At 42.9% G+C, this 19564-nt stretch overlaps 1 protein-coding gene across 7 annotated transcripts in view; it reads left to right on the forward strand.

Moving 5' to 3' along the window:
• The first annotated feature begins 310 nt into the window (after nucleotides 1-310).
• The window catches only part of ACSBG1 (acyl-CoA synthetase bubblegum family member 1), a 38762-nt gene continuing 19508 nt past the window's right edge, over nucleotides 311-19564 (forward strand). For 2 of the 7 annotated variants that reach the window (XM_072147724.1, XM_072147720.1), the window contains exons 1-2: nucleotides 311-557; nucleotides 6875-6993. The gene's annotated coding sequence lies outside the window, so the exon portion shown is untranslated. Of the gene's footprint in view, nucleotides 558-1431; nucleotides 1547-6874; nucleotides 6994-19564 lie in introns of those variants that run through there. The other 5 variants (XM_072147722.1, XM_072147721.1, XM_072147725.1 and 2 more) reach the window with 5 other exon arrangements.

A 19564-nucleotide genomic window follows, 5' to 3' on the forward strand; every position in this document is an offset into this window, starting at 1 on the left:
TTTTCTTAAAAAAGCAATGAAAAGTAATACAAGATTTCTCATTCTACTTTAAAAGAAATCCCAATTGAAGTGTTTCCCCTTTTAATAATGGCCACAATTAATGGTTTAGAGCTATTGGCTGCCTTTCAGGGAAAGGGCATTGGGGAAACATTGTAAGCCTCAACAACTCACAAAGATCTGCTTGTTCAGTGCTTTAAATCTCATCCAAATTCCACTGTGTCTCTTTTATCCTGCCACACAATGACTTATATAGAGAGGCACTGATTTCCACAACTTGAGAAATATCACTGATTGGCCAATGTGCACAGAAAGGTCGGATTTGCATGTAAAAGAGCTTAATTCTCATCGAAATTCCTCACATGTCCAAAACAGGGAGAAAACAAGAACTCTGAGGGAATGAGAACTTATGCTAGACAAGTTCAACCAACTTCCCATGGGAGAAACGCACTTGGTGTCTACTCCGGTGTCCTGTATCTTCTGGAGTAAATTCAAAGTATGTGTCACCATTTCTCTTACTGAGGAGCACCTTGCAAGTTTTAATTTCTTTGTCTCACAAGGTAAATATTTCATTTTGTGTCTCCTACCTGGCTGAAAATTAGATGTTGGACATGATGTGGTTGAAGCATTATTTCTCAGGAATGATGTAATGCATGTACAGTAGTGGGAATACCACATGACATGACAAACAATATAGAGCTATTCAATGACATTAGACTAGTAAAGTCACAACCTGAGTGCAATTTGCATAAGAATAGGAAGAAATGTCATGCAATACAATACAAAAGAGACTTGTACGTTTTAGATATACATACAGTATATCCATTGATAATATCTGAACTGTTACAATTTTTAGTATAATGTTGCATGGGTTATAACAGTCTATGCTACATAATTCATGTATTGATTCATTGCTTCTGTAACGTTATATAGAATTCCATATACAGGCGGTCCCCTACTTAAGAACACCCGACTTACAGACGATCCCTAGTTACAAACCTCTGGGAATTTACTGTACTTTAGCCTTAGGCTACAATAATCTGCTATAACAGATATCACAGGCGTCTCCAAGGAAGATTTCTTGTTAATCCTGGTTCTTATGGCAATCCAACATTTTTAAAATCCAATTGTCACAGAGACCAAAAAATTTGTCTGGAGTTACAATAATAAAGTATACGGTTCCAACTTGCATACAAATTCAACTTAAGAACAAACCTACAGACCCTATCTTGTATGTAACCCGGGGACTGCCTGTAGTGTATGTATGGTGCAGTAATGTGATGCACTGTATGTTGGTATTTTATTAGGACACTTGATAACACACAATGACTCTTCTCCTCTGCCTGGGCCTCTCTGTAATCAGCAAAATTCTGCAGCACAGATATTTTAATTGCCAAAACACACAGTTATTTGGTAAATGACCTGATTATTTCATCAGTCGCTCAAGTCATACGATCCTTAGTGAAGGCTTTCTAACATTAGAAGGTTTGTCAAATTGCTGTTGAGGAACCAATCTATTATTTGGAAGAATTTGCTGCTTGAAAATAATGTAAGTAAAAAATAAAAAAGTCTAACGAGTTAGAATAATAATGTAATAGGAATATATAATGGAATACTAAATCTGGAGAAAAAAGAGACACATTTCCCATTTACTTAAATAGGAAACGTGTCACATGATATATAAATTGAGTCGCATGTCAAAAGTTGATCTATTAGTATTAGTCCTGCTGTATGTCATGTAGTGAAATACCTTATGGGTCCCCTTAGGCTCCTGGACCCTCTGAATCTCTGCTCTTGTTATAATTTGATAAGACTGTAATTTAGCATCTGCAGTGTATGTATGTATGTGTATATACGTGTGTGTATTAAAGGATATGACGTATGTATAAAATACCAGAATGCTAATATGTTACCTGGTATGTGTAGGGTATATTGCAAGGGAACACCAGCCAATGAGAAAGTCATAATACCTGACAGGTGCATTCAGACGGCCATCTGTGGGGATGTATATGCGGCCGCAAATATGCGGCTGCATATACATCCCCATAGACGGCAATGGCCGCCCGGGAGCAGGCCGTTCCGTGCCATAAATGGGGAAAAGACAGAGCATGCTCTATCTCTCCCCGTGTGTGGCCATGTGCCGCTTTTCTCTATGGAGGGGAGAGGGATCACCTCCTCCTCTCCTCCAGCGCACAGCTGTGGCCGGGTGGGCATACGGCCGTGTAAATGTAACCTAAGATATAGGGATATGTAAGGGATCTTGCAGTAATTTTCTTATGTAATGAGAATATTAAATATACACCATCTTTCATAACCCTTTTAATAATTTTCAAACATTATAGTCACAAACTCAAATGTATTTTATTGCTATTTTATATGATAAAGCTACACATAGGGGCAGATTTATCAAGCTGTCTGAAAGTCAGAATATTTCTAGTTGCCCATGGCAACCAATCACAGCTCATCAACCGACCAAAAAAAGAAACCTCAAAGAGGGGGTCATCACCCAAATGCACTCACTCGCTCGGCTCAAAAGCCACTACTGTATACCAAAAAAAGGCGAGAGTACAACAACCATATAATCAATAAAAACTGTCAAAATTTTATTAAAGCATGATAATAGTACAAGAGCATGAATGTAAGCATAGAAATCACAAAAGCACATATCATAAGGAGAGACCATAAGACAAATCACACTAACAATGACTGGCTAAAAAATGGGTAGATATAGAAGCTACCACAGCGTGAATGTGTACCTGGCAAGAGACTAGGGCCAAAGGACTATGAGGGCAATACCATTTTTAACATGTCCTCATAGGTGAAGAATGAATAGATGATAATGGCAAAATAATACAACACTACCAGCATCTATAACAGAAATAGTCACCAACAGAAAATAAATAAGGATCTAATGGGCTGGAAATGGGGAAGAGGGAAAGGTCTCATGATAAGAGAGTATATCCCAAAATCAAACATGTTATTCAAACCTATGTATACCTTGTGTCATCTTGCCAAAGGAACACAGACACGCCCAGACACTGGGAGCAATTTAATATAAAGCCAAAACCGTATATGATAGTTCATTATAATAAAGTGCAATTAGTGCATCTATACACAGACCATTGCATATAAAACATAATAAAAATTCATTGAGGTCAGACCAAAGTGCAAAAGTGCATAACATGTGTGCTAAATACAAGGGAATCATGTATGACTAATAGGGAATAACAATTCATCATATACAGACCATAGTGTACAAAAATTAAAGTGCAAAGGTGCGGAAAAAAAAAATATAATAAACAAGAAATAAAAATTTTTTTGTTGACAATGTGCAAAAAAAGTGTCATATAATAATAAAAAGCTCAACTGTAAATATAATTACTGCTGTGATAGTTCATTATAGTATATTGATCCTCTTCCTGTTAGCACCGATGATGTATATATATGTATAGGCTTCTCTTATTCGGGAACATTTTGAATTCAGATGTAATTTTGTGCATCATGGAGATGGTTATTATTGTGTGGCTCAAATATGAACAAAAAACAACCTAGAAAAAATAAAATTATCAACAAACAATCAGACAAACAAAAAATACTTCCGAAAAAAGACAAAAGACTTTTTTTTTTTTAATTATTATGCATGTTAAAACATAACACTGTTCAGGAATGAAGCTATAAGAATAGATTGTTTGTGGCAGAAACTTCACAAAAATGATCTAAAACTCACGGATTCGTTGAGACCAGAAGGAGAATGTGTGTTGAAGGTTACTATCCATTTGGTCTCTTTTTGTAAGAGGACACGTTTGAGGTCTCCCCCTCACCACCCCAAATACGCTCTGTCAATGCCCCGAACCCTGAAACCTTTTGGGTTGCAGGAATGATGTTCACGAAAATGTCGGGGTATGGTATCCAATAGATCTACGCGTTCAGCCTGAGATGCCCTCGAAATGCTCCAACACTCTCACCTTTAGGGCTCGGGTGGTCATACCAACATAAAGTTGGTTACAGAAGCATTCTGCCAAGTAAATGACACCCACCGTATTGCATGTTATGTTGTGCACGATTTTGTACTCTCTATTGCGTGCTGAATTGGAAAAGGTATTGCATCTTACAATGTTTTTACACGCTGCACAATGTCCACATGTGTATGTCCCCCATTTTGGCCCCCGACTACCGAATGTATTCTGTTTGGGAGGTATATAGTGACTGGCTGTCAAAATGTCGCCCAAATTTCTGGATCTTCGCCAAGTCACTGAGGGGGATGATGGCAAGTGAGGAGTCCAATCACAGTTCCCCTTTAAAATATTCATGAGCACTGGTCAAATAAAGCTGAGCTGTGATTGGTTGGCAAATAGAAATATTCTGACTTTCAGGCAGCTTGATAAATCTGCCCCAAAGTGTCAAGTATTTGTGAATTATAAAGAAAAATATTTTAAAAAAACCCCTTAAAATTAAAAAGGGGAGTATTCATATGTACTTATATCAATATTTTAAAGGGCCATGTTAGTTGTAATGACAGCTACAAGCCTGTTGGGGTATGTACCCACCAGCTTTGCACATCTGGAGGCTGGAATGTTTGCCCATTCTTCTTTGCAGCATTGCTCTTGGTCCATCAGATTGGTTGGTGAGCCATAGATTCTCATTGGGATTTAGGTCTGGACTTTGCTGGGCCATTATAACACCGAAATGTGCTTAGCATTCTTTGAAGTAATAAATATCGAATATAGTATTTGTATCTCAACTATCCCAAATTTTCTGTAATTTTGTACAGTTCATTGTCTTAAAGGAGTTTTTCCACCAAACAAGTTAGGCCCTATCCACAGGAGAGCAGCTCTCAGCAGATCTCCGTTAGCTACATAGAGATAAATGGATGTAGCCATGGCTCAAGCTTATGGCTCAGCCCAATATTCGTAGTCAGACTTGCGTCGCTCTATATGGTTATAACTTTTGAACACTGTTACTTATCAAAACAATTATGAGACTGTTTTTTCCTCACATGTTCTAAATCATTGCGTTTCCAGGTAGATAGTTTTACCACCTAAATACGTTGCTGAATAACATTTCCAATAGGTCTGCTATTTTGATGTCACGCGGCTTACAAATCAAATATCGGTTTTCTGTATTTTAAGAATTGACTATTTTGGGATTATTACTGTTCATAATGAAATTTTAAATATATAACTTTTAAAAACCCTATATATCAACCCATTTTCAAATCTGCCTCCATCAAGCTATCGGAAACAGCTTTTAGAAGATGGTCAATCCCTTGAGATTAACCCCTTTATAGTAATTAAATCAAAATGGAGATTAAATTTAGACTGGTCAAATTTTGTTGCTAATACGTTCATAAAGCCCTAAAATTTACACATCTCCAATAGCTAAAAAGAGAAAACCCATCTTAAAATTTATTATGCAATTTCTCCCGAGTACAGAGACAACCCACATGGGGGCGTTACTTGTAGTAGGGGCGCACAACAAGACGCATAAGGGAAGGAGAGCCCTGCAGCTGCCAGGATTTTAGTTCTCTCATTGGCCCCTTTTGTAGGCTGTAAAATTTTAGCTTTTTCGTTATTAGGGCCATTTACTAAATTTGGCAACTAAAACCTAATGTGGGGGAAAAAATCTTTCATTTTTTTTATGCTGTTCATCAAGCAGGTTCAATAATGATCTTTTTTATTTAAGAAATTTTTTTGTTATTACTTCTAATATGGGACATTAACAAGCAATCATCTGATTGATTGTTCATGATTATACTCAGGGTATGCAGGGTATTAGCTGTGTCAACCTATGCACATGCATAGGATGATGCTAAGCCTTTAAGATCCCGTGACAGATGGGATCTTACATCCACTGTCTGAGGACAGCCCTGGGGAACTGATCGGACCTCAGGGCTGCCATGAGAGCAATCAGCGCCCCCCAAAGACAGGGTTGGGGAGGGGAGGCGATCGTCGGGGAGAGGACGCAGAGCATTAAGAGGTTAATGTGTTCTAAGTTCCACGATGTATATATGAATGGCTGAAAAATAATATTTGCTTCCTTTGGCTGTTTGATATGTTTGCCTGTATCAGTAGAAAAGTACATTTAAAGAGAACCTGTCACCACATTACACAAATACAGCTAGTGACGGGTTCCTACAGAGCCCTATTAACTAACTAACACCCTTCTTTTAGCTAAAAATTGTTTCCTTCACATCCCATAAATCAATTTTATCTTATATTACCTGGTATCAGAGGGAGCGTGTCTTGCTCGGCTGTCCCCTCCCATCTACTCTTCCCTATGCCATATGTCTCTTTACTACTTAGCAGTTCATGTCACGCAATAAGGTCAAGGTCCTTTACATTTGCAAAATGTATTCTATGTATGTATCTGATGATATCACCAAAGTTTCCATAGACTTCTACTCCTCTCCATTCTCCATGAAGGCTTCTGTGATTTCATGTGATCACATACATACAGTACAGTATGGCTACAGTTTGCTAATGCTGGAGGCTAAAGGACTTGATGATGTCACTCTGGCAGCAGACATTGTTAGTCAGGGTGGTAAAATCCTAGTGACAGGTCTTCTTTCACATATATAGATTTATTATGATATATAGTGCATATAGTTAACAGTTTGTTGATTTTAGATATCACACAGTTATTTAAATTTAAAAGTTTCACTTTATGCAAAATAAATTTTAGGGGTTGTCCCTGCATGTAGGCACTTCTAGGTATTGTTACGCTGCTGTCACAATGACGCTTGGGGCAGGCTTTTAACTTTATTACGTTAGGATTGTTGCATGAACGCCTCAAGAAAGCACTACATGCACAAATGACTGGATGTTGTTGACTTTGAGCCTGTATGAAATATCTAAATATATTTTGTGACATTTTCCAGATGTTTTGGGGACAAGCACCACAACTAAAAAAGAAAATGGAACATTACGTGACTAATAAAGCAAATCTTTCTGTTGCCAGGCACTCTTGGAATGTATGCAAGGATAATAATGAATAATGGTAGGCTGAAGAGTCATTTCTTTCTGAATGATAAATATGGCTGTGACTAATTCATATACCGAGTCTTCCTGGGAACATCTAATTGTATCCAACTATCCACAATGTCAAATTCTGTACACCTACGTGTATCCCTCTTATGCCAGGTCCATGAAGGACATTTATGTACAGGAAATGCTATATAAAGTAAATCACCAAGTTCTTCTCATCCTCTTCTTCAATTCCCAGTTGTTCCTCCAAATTATTCTGCATGCAACATCACCCATGTGGGCTCCAAAAGGCAAATCATCTACAGAAACACATTTGTAAAAGTTTTTTTACGATTTGTACCTAGAGTACTAGCTCTTAGGAATAAATAAGTGAATACATTAGTGAAGACAGTGATAACAGAACTGAAATTCTGGTATGGCAACTTATTAAAATTGTGATGATAAGTTTTCTGTGGTATTTTTGTAAGGGTGGAAGAAGATTTGCATAACCACTAAATTTTCAAACTGCATATATCAATAGTAAAAGTGAATACAGTATAGGAAACTGCATCTCATAAAAGTTAAAGAGGACCTGTCACCCATAAATCGGGTACTAGGAGCTGCTTACTAAAGTAAGCAGCTCCTGGTGGTTAAACAAACGCCGCAGTGTTAGAATGATAGCGTTACCGGAAACCTCCGGCGGAGTACAATGTAAACGTCGGACCGCTCGCAAAGCTGTCCGACATATTCACCTCGCTCCATAGGCCGACAGTGACTGCCGCGCGTCATGCGGCAGTCACCGCCCCTAACTACGCCCCAACCCCTCATGAATACATTGGCGAGCGGTCCGACGTTTACATTGTAGTGCACCGCAGTGTTAGATAGAGGTTTTCCGGTAAACAGAGGTTTTCCGGTAAACAGAGGTTTTCCGGTAACGCTATCCTTCTAACAATGCGGCGTGTGTTTAAGCACTAGGAGCTGCTTACTTTAGTAAGCTGCTCCTAGTGCCCAATTTATGGGTGACAGGTCCTCTTTAACTCTTATGAGATGCAGTTTCCTATAATGTATTATAAGTATTATGTATTATATGTACACTGACCGGCCACTTTATTAGGTACACCTGTCCAACTGCTCGTTAACAGTTAATTTCTAATCAGCCAATCACATGGCGACAACTCAGTGCATTTAGGCATGTAGACATGGTCAAGACAATCTCCTGCAGTTCAAACCGAGCATCAGTATGGGGAAGAAAGGTGATTTGAGTGCCTTTGAACGTGGCATGGTTGTTGGTGCCAGAAGGGCTGGTCTGAGTATTTCAGAAACTGCTGATCTACTGGGATTTTCACGCACAACTATCTCTAGGGTTTACAGAGAATGGTCCGAAAAAGAAAAAACATCCAGTGAGCGGCAGTTCTGTGGGCGGAAATGCCTTGTTGATGCCAGAGGTCAGAGGAGAATGGGCAGACTGGTTCGAGCTGATAGAAAGGCAACAGTGACTCAAATCGCCACCCGTTACAACCAAGGTAGGCAGAAGAGCATCTCTGAACGCACAGTACGTCGAACTTTGAGGCAGATGGGCTACAGCAGCAGAAGACCACACCGGGTGCCACTCCTTTCAGCTAATAACAGGAAACTGAGGCTGGAATTTGCACAAGCTCATCGAAATTGGACAGTAGAAGATTGGAAAAACATTGCCTGGTCTGATGAGTCTCGATTTCTGCTGCGACATTCGGATGGTAGGGTCAGAATTTGGCATCAACAACATGAAAGCATGGATCCATCCTGCCTTGTATCAACGGCTCAGGCTGGTGGTGGAGGTGTCATGGTGTGGGGAATATTTTCTTGGCACTCTTTGGGCCCCTTGGTACCAATTGAGCATCGTTGCAACGCCACAGCCTACCTGAGTATTGTTGCTGACCATGTCCATCCCTTTATGACCACAATGTACCCCACATCTGATGGCTACTTTCAGCAGGATAATGCGCCATGTCATAAAGCTGGAATCATCTCAGATTGGTTTCTTGAACATGACAATGAGATCACTGTACTGAAATGGCCTCCACAGTCACCAGATCTCAATCCAATAGAGCATCTTTGGGATGTGGTGGAACGGGAGATTCGCATCATGGATGTGCAGCCGACAAATCTGCGGCAACTGTGTAATGCCATCATGTCAATATGGACCAAAGTGAGGAATGCTTCCAGCACCTTGTTGAATCTATGCCACGAAGAATTGAGGCAGTTCTGAAGGCAAAAGGGGGTCCAACCCGTTACTAGCATGGTGTACCTAATAAAGTGGCCGGTGATTGTAAGTGCCTTCTGGTCCACTTTCTTTAGGTTTTATCATCCTCACTCCTTCCCTCTTAAAGGGAACCTGTCACCAGGATACCCATTTTTAGCACTCCCCCGGTCCCCACAGAGCATAGTACATACACTGCCAAAGTGTTTTTGTATAAAAATTAGGTTTTAAAGAAAAAAAGATATGTTATATTTTACCTTTCATTAGCACCTGCTGTGTGACTAGGCAGTTGCCAAATGGGAGGGGCTGGAAAAGGAGCAGCCCCCCCCACCCTTGGGAAACATGTGACCTTTTCAAATATATGAATAACTCCCCACACTCAGGATTGGTTGTAGATGAGCAAGGGGCGTCGCTAAGCCCAGTGATGGGTGTTTTCATATATTTGAAAAGGACACATGGAAGAGCTGTTTCCCAAGGGTGGAGGGGAAACTGCTCCTTTCCAGCCCCTCCCATTTGGCAACTGCCTAGTCAAACAGCAGATGCTAATGAAAGGTACAATATAACATATCTTTTTTTCTGTAAAACCAATTTTTAATACAAAAACACTTTGGCAGTGTATGTACTATGCTCTGTGGGGACTAAAATGGGTCTCCTGGTGACAGGTTCCCTTTAATCTGCTTTACGTCCAGTAATTTCAATGAATTCCATCTTTCTAGTAAAATAGATAAAAGCGCAATGATGCATCAATTATATAGAAGCTGTATGCAGTGGGGTGAGGGTAACATTTAGTTTTAGGAGTAAAGTCTACTGCCAGAAGCTTTAAGAGAACAGCAAACTCATAGACAGACTGACTAGATAGGAGCTGATGTGATATCAGCATTTTATAAGACATAGATAAGACTCCAGCTAACATATGTCTTGGTAGGGGCGTAGTAATAAAGTAGTTTCCACAAGACTAGAGATGAGCGAGCACTAAAATGCTCGGGTACTCGTTATTCAAGACAAACTTTTCCCGATGCTCGAGTGCTCGTCTCAAATAACGAGCCCCATTGAAGTCAATGGGAGACTTGAGCATTTTTCAAGGGGACCAAGGCTCTGCACAGGGAAGCTTGGCCAAACACCTGGGAACCTCAGAAAAGGATGTAAACACCACGGAAAAGTACAGGAAACAGCAGGGGCAGCATGCATGGATGCCTCTGAGGCTGCTTAATCGCACCATTATGCCAAAATTATGGGCAACAGCATGGCCATGACAGAGTGACCGAATGAGGCTAGATAGCATCTAAAACATGCAATAATTGACCCTGACACTATAGGGGACAGAATGCAGAGGCAGCGGCAGCAGTGGCAGGCTAGAGAGTCTCATGGCGACATACCCTAAATGGACTCAGGTTTCACCAAAGGAGGTGAAATGATTTCCTATGTGAACAAAAGGTTGACGGTATATTTAGTCGATAACACAGCATGGTGGCGACATAGTGACCAAGTTCCATAACGTATCTGGTGAAACACCCGAAAAATGAGCCTGACACAGCTCTTTTGATAAGGGGACGACATGTGGAGGCAGCCATGGAGACGACTTCCATGATTAAGAGCGACAGTATGGGGCATTCATATTGCGCTGCTATGATTGCAACTTCAGGTCTCCAGCATGGCAGCGACAAATGGGCCGAGTTCCACTATGTATCTGGTGAAACACCTGAAAATTCTGCCTGACACAGCTCGTTTGATAAGGGGATGATGTGCTGCATATCCTCTCGTGCTCCAGCGTCTGGGGTATAGAGAGTTGAAATGAGACATAGGTGGACGCTGTGGAGGATCGTGGAGGCAAAATGGACAGGAAACAGCAGGGGCAGCATGCATGGATGCCTCTGAGGCTGCCTAATCTTGGGATGGAGCTGGCGGTCCACTGCCAGGCGAGCTTTCGCCTGTCCAAGCCCCTGTCTCTCGGCTCCTCCCCACCCAAAATGGGCCTGGGGGTCAGAAGCGTTTACTTTGAAAAAATTATAATTTTCAAAGCAGGCCGGGTCGTTTGAATATTTCACCTAGGAATAATGGAATAGCATAGTGGTTCTATTTTTAATTGTTTTTACGGAAATGGTTCCATGATTAAGAGCGACAGTATGGGGCATCCATATTGCGCTGCTATGATTGCAACTTCAGGTCTCCAGCATGGCGGCGACAGATGGGCCGAGTTCCACTATGTATCTAGTGAAACACCTGAAAATTCTGCCTGACACAGTTTGTTTGATAAGGGGACGATGTATGGAGGCAGTGAACTAGTAGTAGATTAAAGGTGCTGCAGTTAAAACTATGTTAGTTGGATCTTGAGATGGAGCTGGCGCTCCGCTGCCAGGCGAGCTTTTGCCAATCCAAGCCCCTGTCTCTAGGCTACTCCCCAAACAGCACTTCTAAGAACCTTTTGTATAAGATCAAGTGTAGTAGCGTTCTTATAAGTTTAGGATATGGCGGGTGAGGGGAATGTAAACAGATGCGCAAGAAGCGCTGAAATAATATTGGTAAATGATAAAAGTTTGCCAGTATATTTTGTGGATTACACAGCAGGGTGGCGACAAAGTTAACAAGTTTGATGTGGAAGCCATGAAAACAACCCAAAATTCTGCCCGACACAGCTCGTTTGATAAGGGGACGATGTATGGAGGCAGTGAACTAGTAGTAGATTAAAGGTGCTGCAGTTAAAACTATGTTAGTTGGATCTTGAGATGGAGCTGGCGCTCCGCTGCCAGGCGAGCTTTCGCCAATCCAAGCCCCTGTCTCTAGGCTACTCCCCAAACAGCACTTCTAAGAACCTTTTGTATAAGATCAAGTGTAGTAGCGTTCTTATAAGTTTGGGATATGGCGGGTGAGGGGAATGTAAAGAGATGCGCAAGAAGCGCTGAAATAATATCGGTAAATGATAAAAGTTTGCCAGTATATTTTGTGGATTACACAGCAGGGTGGCGACAAAGTTAACAAGTTTGATGTGGAATCCATGAAAACAACCAAAAATTCTGCCTGACACAGTTCGTTTGATAAGGAGACAATGTATGGAGGCAGCTATATGGACGACTTTTGGAGGCAGCTATGGCGATGACGTGTGGAGGTAGCAATGGAGACAACGTGTGGAGCCAGCTAAAAAGACGACATGTGGAGGCTGCTATGGAGACAATTTAATTTGGATAGTGCCTGTATGTGGCAGTCCAAAAAAGTTTTCAAACCAGAGGAGCAGGCAGGTGGTCCTCCAGAAAAATTAAATAAATTGAGTGCCTGTATGTGGCAGTCCAAAAAAGTTTTCAAACCAGAGGAGCAGGTAGGTGGTCCTCCAGAAAAATTAAATAGATTGAGTGCCTGTATGTGGCACTCCCAAAAATTGCGTAAAACAGAGGACCGGGTAGGTGGCCCTCCAGAAAAATTAAATACATAGAGTACTATAGCTAGAGCCAGTTGGCCCTGGCAAAAAATAGCCAGTTTCCTATGCTTTAGTGTACAAAGAGGAGGAGAAGGAGGACAATGAGGAGGAGGAGTGCATACATTATTCAGGTTGAGCTTCTTTCACCTGGTGGAGAATGAAAATCCGGAGAAATCCAGGCTTTATTCATCTTGATAAGCGTCAGCCTGTCAGCGCTGTCAGTCGACAGGCGTGTACACTTATCGGTGATGATGCCACCAGCTGCACTGAAAACCCGCTCGGACAACACGCTAGCGGCAGGGCAGGCAAGAACCTCCAAGGTGTACAGCGCCAGTTCGTGCCACATGTCCAGCTTTGAAACCCAGTAGTTGTAGGGAGCTGTGTGATCATTTAGGACGATGGTATGGTCAGCTACATACTCCCTCACCATCTTTCTGTAAAGATCAGCCCTACTCTGCCGAGACTGGGGACAGGTGACAGTGTCTTGCTGGGGTGACATAAAACTGGCAAAGGCCTTGTAAAGCGTACCCCTGCCAGTGCTGGAAAAGCTGCCTGCTCGCCTACTCTCCCTCGCTACTTGTCCCGCAGAAGTACGCCCTCTGCCGCTAGCGCTGTCAGAAGGGAAATACTGTTTCAGCTTGTGCACCAGGGCCTGCTGGTATTCATGCATTCTCACAATCCTTTCCTCTCCAGGGATGAGAGTGGAAAGATTTTGCTTGTACCGTGGGTCCAGGAGAGTGAATACCCAGTAATCGGTGCTGGAATAAATTCTTTGAACGCGAGGGTCACGGGATAGGTAGCCTAGCATGAAATCTGCCATATGCGCCAGAGTCCCAACGCGCAAGAATTCACTCCCCTCACTGGCCTGACTGCCCATTTCCTCCTCCTCCAACTCCTCCAACTCCTCTTCTTGTGCCCATACACGCTGAACAGTGAAGGACTGAACAATGGTCCCCTCTTCTGTCTCGCCAACATTCTCCTCCTCTTCCTCCTCATCCTCCTCCACCTCCTCCGATATGCGCTGAGAAACAGACCTAAGGGTGCTTTGGCTATCAACAAGGGAATCTTCTTCCCCCGTCTCTTGTGACGAGCGCAAAGCTTCCGACTTCATGCTGACCAGAGAGTTTTTCAACAGGCCAAGCAGCGGGATGGTGAGGCTGATGATGGCGGTATCGCCACTGACCATCTGTGTTGACTCCTCAAAGTTACTCAGCAACTGACAGATATCAGACATCCACGTCCACTCCTCATTGTAGACTTGAGGAAGCTGACTGACCTGACTACCAGTTCTGGTGGAAGTTGACATCTGGCAGTCTACAATCGCTCTGCGCTGCTGGTAAACTCTGAATAACATGGTTAATGTTGAATTCCATCTCGTGGGCACGTCGCACAACAGTCAGTGAGCGGGCAGTTGGAGGCGGCGCTGCGCTGCCCTGAGAGTGGCAGCATCTGTGCTGGACTTCCTGAAATGCGCACAGATGCGGCGCACCTTCGTGAGCAAATCAGACAGATTGGGGTATGTCTTGAGGAAACGCTGAACTATGAGATTTAACACATGGGCCAGGCATGGCACATGTGTCAGTCTGCCGAGTTGCAGAGCCGCCACCAGGTTACGGCCGTTGTCACACACAACCATGCCTGGCTTCAGGTTCAGCGGTGCCAGCCACAGATCAGTCTGCGCCGTGATGCCCTGTAATAGCTCTTGGGCGGTGTGCCTTTTATCGCCTAGGCTCAGCAGTTTGAGCACCGCCTGCTGTCGCTTAGCGATGGCACTGCTGCTGTGCCTAGAGCTACCGACTGATGGCGCCATGCCCACGGATGGTAATTCGGAGGAGAAGGAGGTGGAGGAGGGGTGGGAGGAGGAGGAGGCATAGTAGGCCTTTGAGACCTGGACCGAGGTAGGCCCCGCAATCCTCGGCGTCGGCAGTATATGAGCAGCCCCAGGGTCAGACTCGGTCCCAGCCTCCACCAAGTTAACCCAATGTGCCGTCAGCGATATATAGTGGCCCTGCCCGGCAGCACTCGTCCACGTGTCCGTGGTCAGGTGGACCTTGTCAGAAACGGCGTTGGTCAGGGCACGGATGATGTTCTCTGACACGTGCTTGTGCAGGGCTGGGACGGCACATCGAGAAAAGTAGTGGCGGCTGGGGACCGAATACCGAGGGGCGGCCGCCGCCATGAGGTTTCGAAAGGCCTCGGTCTCTACCAGCCTATAGGGCAGCATCTCCAGGCTAAGCAACTTGGAGATGTGGACGTTAAGGGCTTGGGCGTGTGGGTGGGTTGCGCTATACTTCCTTTTGCGCTCCAGCGTCTGGGGTATGGAGAGCTGAACGCTGGTGGATGCTGTGGAAGATCGTGGAGGCGAAGATGGGGTTTTCGCACGGGAGGTGTTTGGGCCGTGGTCCTGGGCAGGGGGCTGACTAGCAGATGACACAGGGGAAGGAGCAGTGGTGTGCCCGGTTGGAGGTGAATGGGCTTGGTGCCATTGAGTGGGGTGTTTAGCATTCATATGCCTGCGCATACTGGTGGTAGTTAAGCTAGTAGTGGTCGAACCCCTGCTGATCCTGGTTTGGCAAAGGTTGCACACCACAGTCCGTCGGTCATCCGGTGTTTCTTTAAAGAACCTCCAGACTTCTGAAAATCTAGCCCTCGCCACGGGAGCTTGACTACGGGCAACATTTGGCGCTGATGCACCAGCTCTGGCCCTGCCTCTCCGTCTGGCCCCACCACTGCCTCTTCCAACCTGTTCTGCTATAGGACTCGCCTCCGTCTCAGAAGCACTGTGTTCACCCGGCCTATCAACCCAGCTTGGGTCTGTCACCTCATCATCCTCCGATCCCTCAGTCTGCTCCCCCCTCGGACTTCCTGCCCTGACAACAACTTCACCACTGTCTGACAACCGTATCTCCTCATCGTCCGACACCTCTTTACACACTCCTTCCACTACGTCAATAATGTCATCATCACCCACAGACTGCGACTGGTGGAAAACCTGGGCATCGGAAAATTGCTCAGCAGCAACCGGACAAGTGGTTTGTGACTGTGGGAAGGGTCCAGAAAATAGTTCCTCAGAGTATGCCGGTTCAAATGCCAAATTTTGCTGGGAGGGGGCAGACTGGGGGGAAGGAGGCTGAGGTGGAGGAGCTGGAGGAGTGCTGATTTCGGTGACATGGGTGGACTGCGTGGAAGACTGACTGGTGGACAAATGGCTAGAAGCATTGTCCGCAATCCACGACATCACCTCTTCGCACTGTTCTGGCCTCAACAGTGCCAGTAACTTGAGACATGATGAACCTAGGGAGTGTAGCTCTGCGGCGTTCCCCTGCTCCCTCATCAGCAGGTGGTGTCTCACCCCGCCCAGGACCACGGCCTCTGACCCCTGCAGTAGTTGGACGCCCACGTCCACGTCCACGCCCTCGTCCTCTACCCCTAGCCCTCGGGTTAAACATTTTCCAAATTAAAGTGTAAACTTTTAATTTTTTTTTCTGTGTTTATTTTTTTTTTATTATTTTTTTTTTTTAACAAAACGATGCTATCCTATTGCTATGGCTAGTTTCTAACCTACACTGACAGCACACAACTGGATTTTGTGCTGTGCCTGATGACTTTGAGCTTTAAAATGAAATAAAGGTAAAAAAAAAATAAATCAGCAGACTCTGCCTAATTCTAATCAAACCCCTAATAAATTGTCCCACTTCGGTGTTTGAGGTGGATATGCGTGTCACTAAGAGCTAAACACAACGGTCGCAGGTCTCCCAGCAAATTCCTCACAATATGGTACTAGCTGCACTACTAATGCCAGCAAGCCCAGCCACAAGCAAACAAAAAAAAGGAAAATATAACGCTATTGTAGGCCTAAGTAAGCCGTTGGGGTTCTCCTATGGCTATTTTGTAGCCTACAATGAGAGCACACTGCTTTGCAAGATGAGTTTGAGCTATAAAATGAAATAAAGGTTAAAAAAAAAATAAAATCAGCAGACTCTGCCTAATTCTAATCAAACCCCTAATAAATTGTCCCACTTCGGTGTTTGAGGTGGATATGCGTGTCACTAAGAGCTAAACACAACGGTCGCAGGTCTCCCAGCAAATTCCTCACAATATGGTACTAGCTGCACTACTAATGCCAGCAAGCCCAGCCACAAGCAAACAAAAAAAAGGAAAATATAACGCTATTGTAGGCCTAAGTAAGCCGTTGGGGTTCTCCTATGGCTATTTTGTAGCCTACACTGAAAGCACACTGCTTTGCAAGATGAGTTTGAGCTATAAAATGAAATAAAGGTAAAAAAAAAATAAATCAGCAGACTCTGCCTAATTCTAATCAAACCCCTAATAAATTGTCCCACTTTGGTGTTTGAGGTGGATATGTGTGTCACTAAGAGCTAAACACAACGGTAGCAAGTCCCCCTGCAAATTCCTCGCAATATGGTACTAGCTGCACTACTAGTGCCAGCAAAACCAGCCACAAGCAAATAAAAAAAAAAATGTATAACGTTATTGTAGCCCTAAGAAGGGCTGTTGGGTTCTTGTAGAATCACTCCTGCCTAACACTATTCTAATAGAACACCCTAACGCTTTCCCTGACCAGCAGCAGCTCTTTCCCTAGCGGCATCCAGACACAGAATGATCCGAGCAGCGCGGGCAGGGGCTAGTCTATTCCAGGGTCACCTGATCTGGCCAGCCAACCACTGCTATCGACGTGTAAGGGTACCACGTCATGCTGGGTGGAGTGCAGAGTCTCCAGGCTTGTGATTGGCTCTGTTTCTGGCCGCCAAAAAGCAAAACGGCGGGAGATGCCATTTTCTCGAGCAGTTTCGAGTACGCTAATGCTTGAACGAGCATCAAGCTCGGACGAGTATGTTCGCTCATCTCTACACAAGACCTTTGAAATGTTTAGTTGGCTGCAGTACATTATACAGCACAGTATAAACATGGATGTGCTGCTGACTGTAATGGAACTACATAGGCCAGAATGACCTCACCAAAAATCATTCAGAGAAATACAACCCTCATAATTGCTTATTAAAGGGCTTTTCCATATTTATGGACCAGGACCTGACCCAGAGTAAGAAAGATAAAAAACAAAACAACACATACGTACCCCACTCCAAATCTCAGTTCATGCACTTCCAGTTTTGGACCTGCACCTGACCGGAAATTTTGGGGAGTCACAGAACCATCATTACATCAGTATTGCAGGGTATTATAATGAACAAGCAATCAAACGATTACTTGTTCATCTACCATAGTGGGATAAATAAAAAAGTAAAAATAAAAAGAATTTTAACTAAAAAATATATTAATAAATCAATAAAAATACCCCAAAAAATGACATATAGCATTAAAAGTGAGAATCACCATACAAACCTCACATATATAGTATTGAAACATCCAGTAACGTAAAATCAAATCATTATTGAACACGCATGACGGTTTATAAATGCATTGTGTTTCTATACATACGGTATTGTTACTAGGTAGAGACAGGACTTGCAGCTAGCCCTATGTCACAGAAGAATGAAACAAATGAAACAAACTGACTAATCTACTCACCAGATTGCCATGGGTGAAGCGATAACATGTAGTGTAGCATCTGTGGAAATGTGGCATTGCCACCAAGGAAAGGACGCTGAATAATGTGGTTAATGCATTTTTATCAATAAGGTATAGCCACCCTTAAGCAGTATCACTGAAAATGCATATCCTCCCACAAAAAATAAGGCTCACATGGTGACATTAACAGAAAAATAAATATTTTATACCTTGCAAAAGTGCGGCATTGAAGATACCAAAACATGCTGAATCTTTCTGGGCAAAACTGGCTGCTGTATGGCCCTCCTTCCCTTCTGGGCTTCACAGTACGGCCATACAACAAGTAACGTCCACATGTGGGGTGTACCCATAATCGTGAGAAATAGCATAATTAAATTTAAGGGTTTATTTTCTTTTACCTTTTGCGAACTTTCAAATTTTAGGGCCATATTAATGACAAAATTAGACAGTCTAAATTTCTTTAAATTTAAGTTCAAACCTCCATTTTGTTTTAATTACTATAAATCTCTTAAAGGGTGAACAATCTTCTAATAGTATGAGAGTTGCACTTTTGAAAATGGGATGATATACAGTTTCTAATATATTTCAAATCTCATAAAAAATTAAAATTGTCCTCAGAAACTTCTATTATGAAGGAAATGTTAAAATAGAAAACAGAGTTATGGAAAATGTTAGTAAAAAATTTGGGTGGTAAAAATATGTGTCTGAAAAGCATTTAATTTAGAATTTTGAAAATTTCGTATTTTTTTATCAATAAATGCAAAACATATCAACTAACACTTACACTTACCACTAACATGAAGTACAATATGTCACAAAAAAACAAACTCAAAATTACTTTGGTAAGTTAAAATGGGTGCTTCCTTAACCCCTTACCGACATGTGATGTATTAGTACATCACACATCAGCTGCAGGTCACGGGTTGAGAGCTCTCTCCATACAAGGTGGGTGTTTGTTGTATATTGCAGCAAACACCCACTGGTAGCAACTGCAATCTGTGCTAGCACCAATCAGAGGTGTTAACCCTTCGATTGCTTATGGCAGCTTAAAAAGCCGGCAGCGCACGGGCAGCGAAATATTGGCTAAGATCATCACTTTCCATGATGTCATTTGGGAGCGACAACCTGTCTCCATGACAGCCTTGGGTCATAGTAAAACATGAGGCTGTATGTTTTCTGGCCATTTGTTACAATGTGCCAGTGGCACATTGTAATATATGATCAGTAAAATCCCTATATACTATGGCAGTATATGGTACCATCAATCAGACAACCTAGGGTTAAAGTACCCTAGCGGGTCTGAAAAACAGTAAAAAAAGCAAAAAAAAAAACATTAAACAAACGTAAAACTTCTAATCACCCCCTAGAACTGATATAAAAATAGCCAAACTGTAAAAATCATAGGAA

Source organism: Engystomops pustulosus, chromosome 4 (genome assembly GCF_040894005.1).
Source record: "Engystomops pustulosus chromosome 4, aEngPut4.maternal, whole genome shotgun sequence".
Classification (NCBI taxonomy): Eukaryota; Metazoa; Chordata; class Amphibia; order Anura; family Leptodactylidae; genus Engystomops; species Engystomops pustulosus.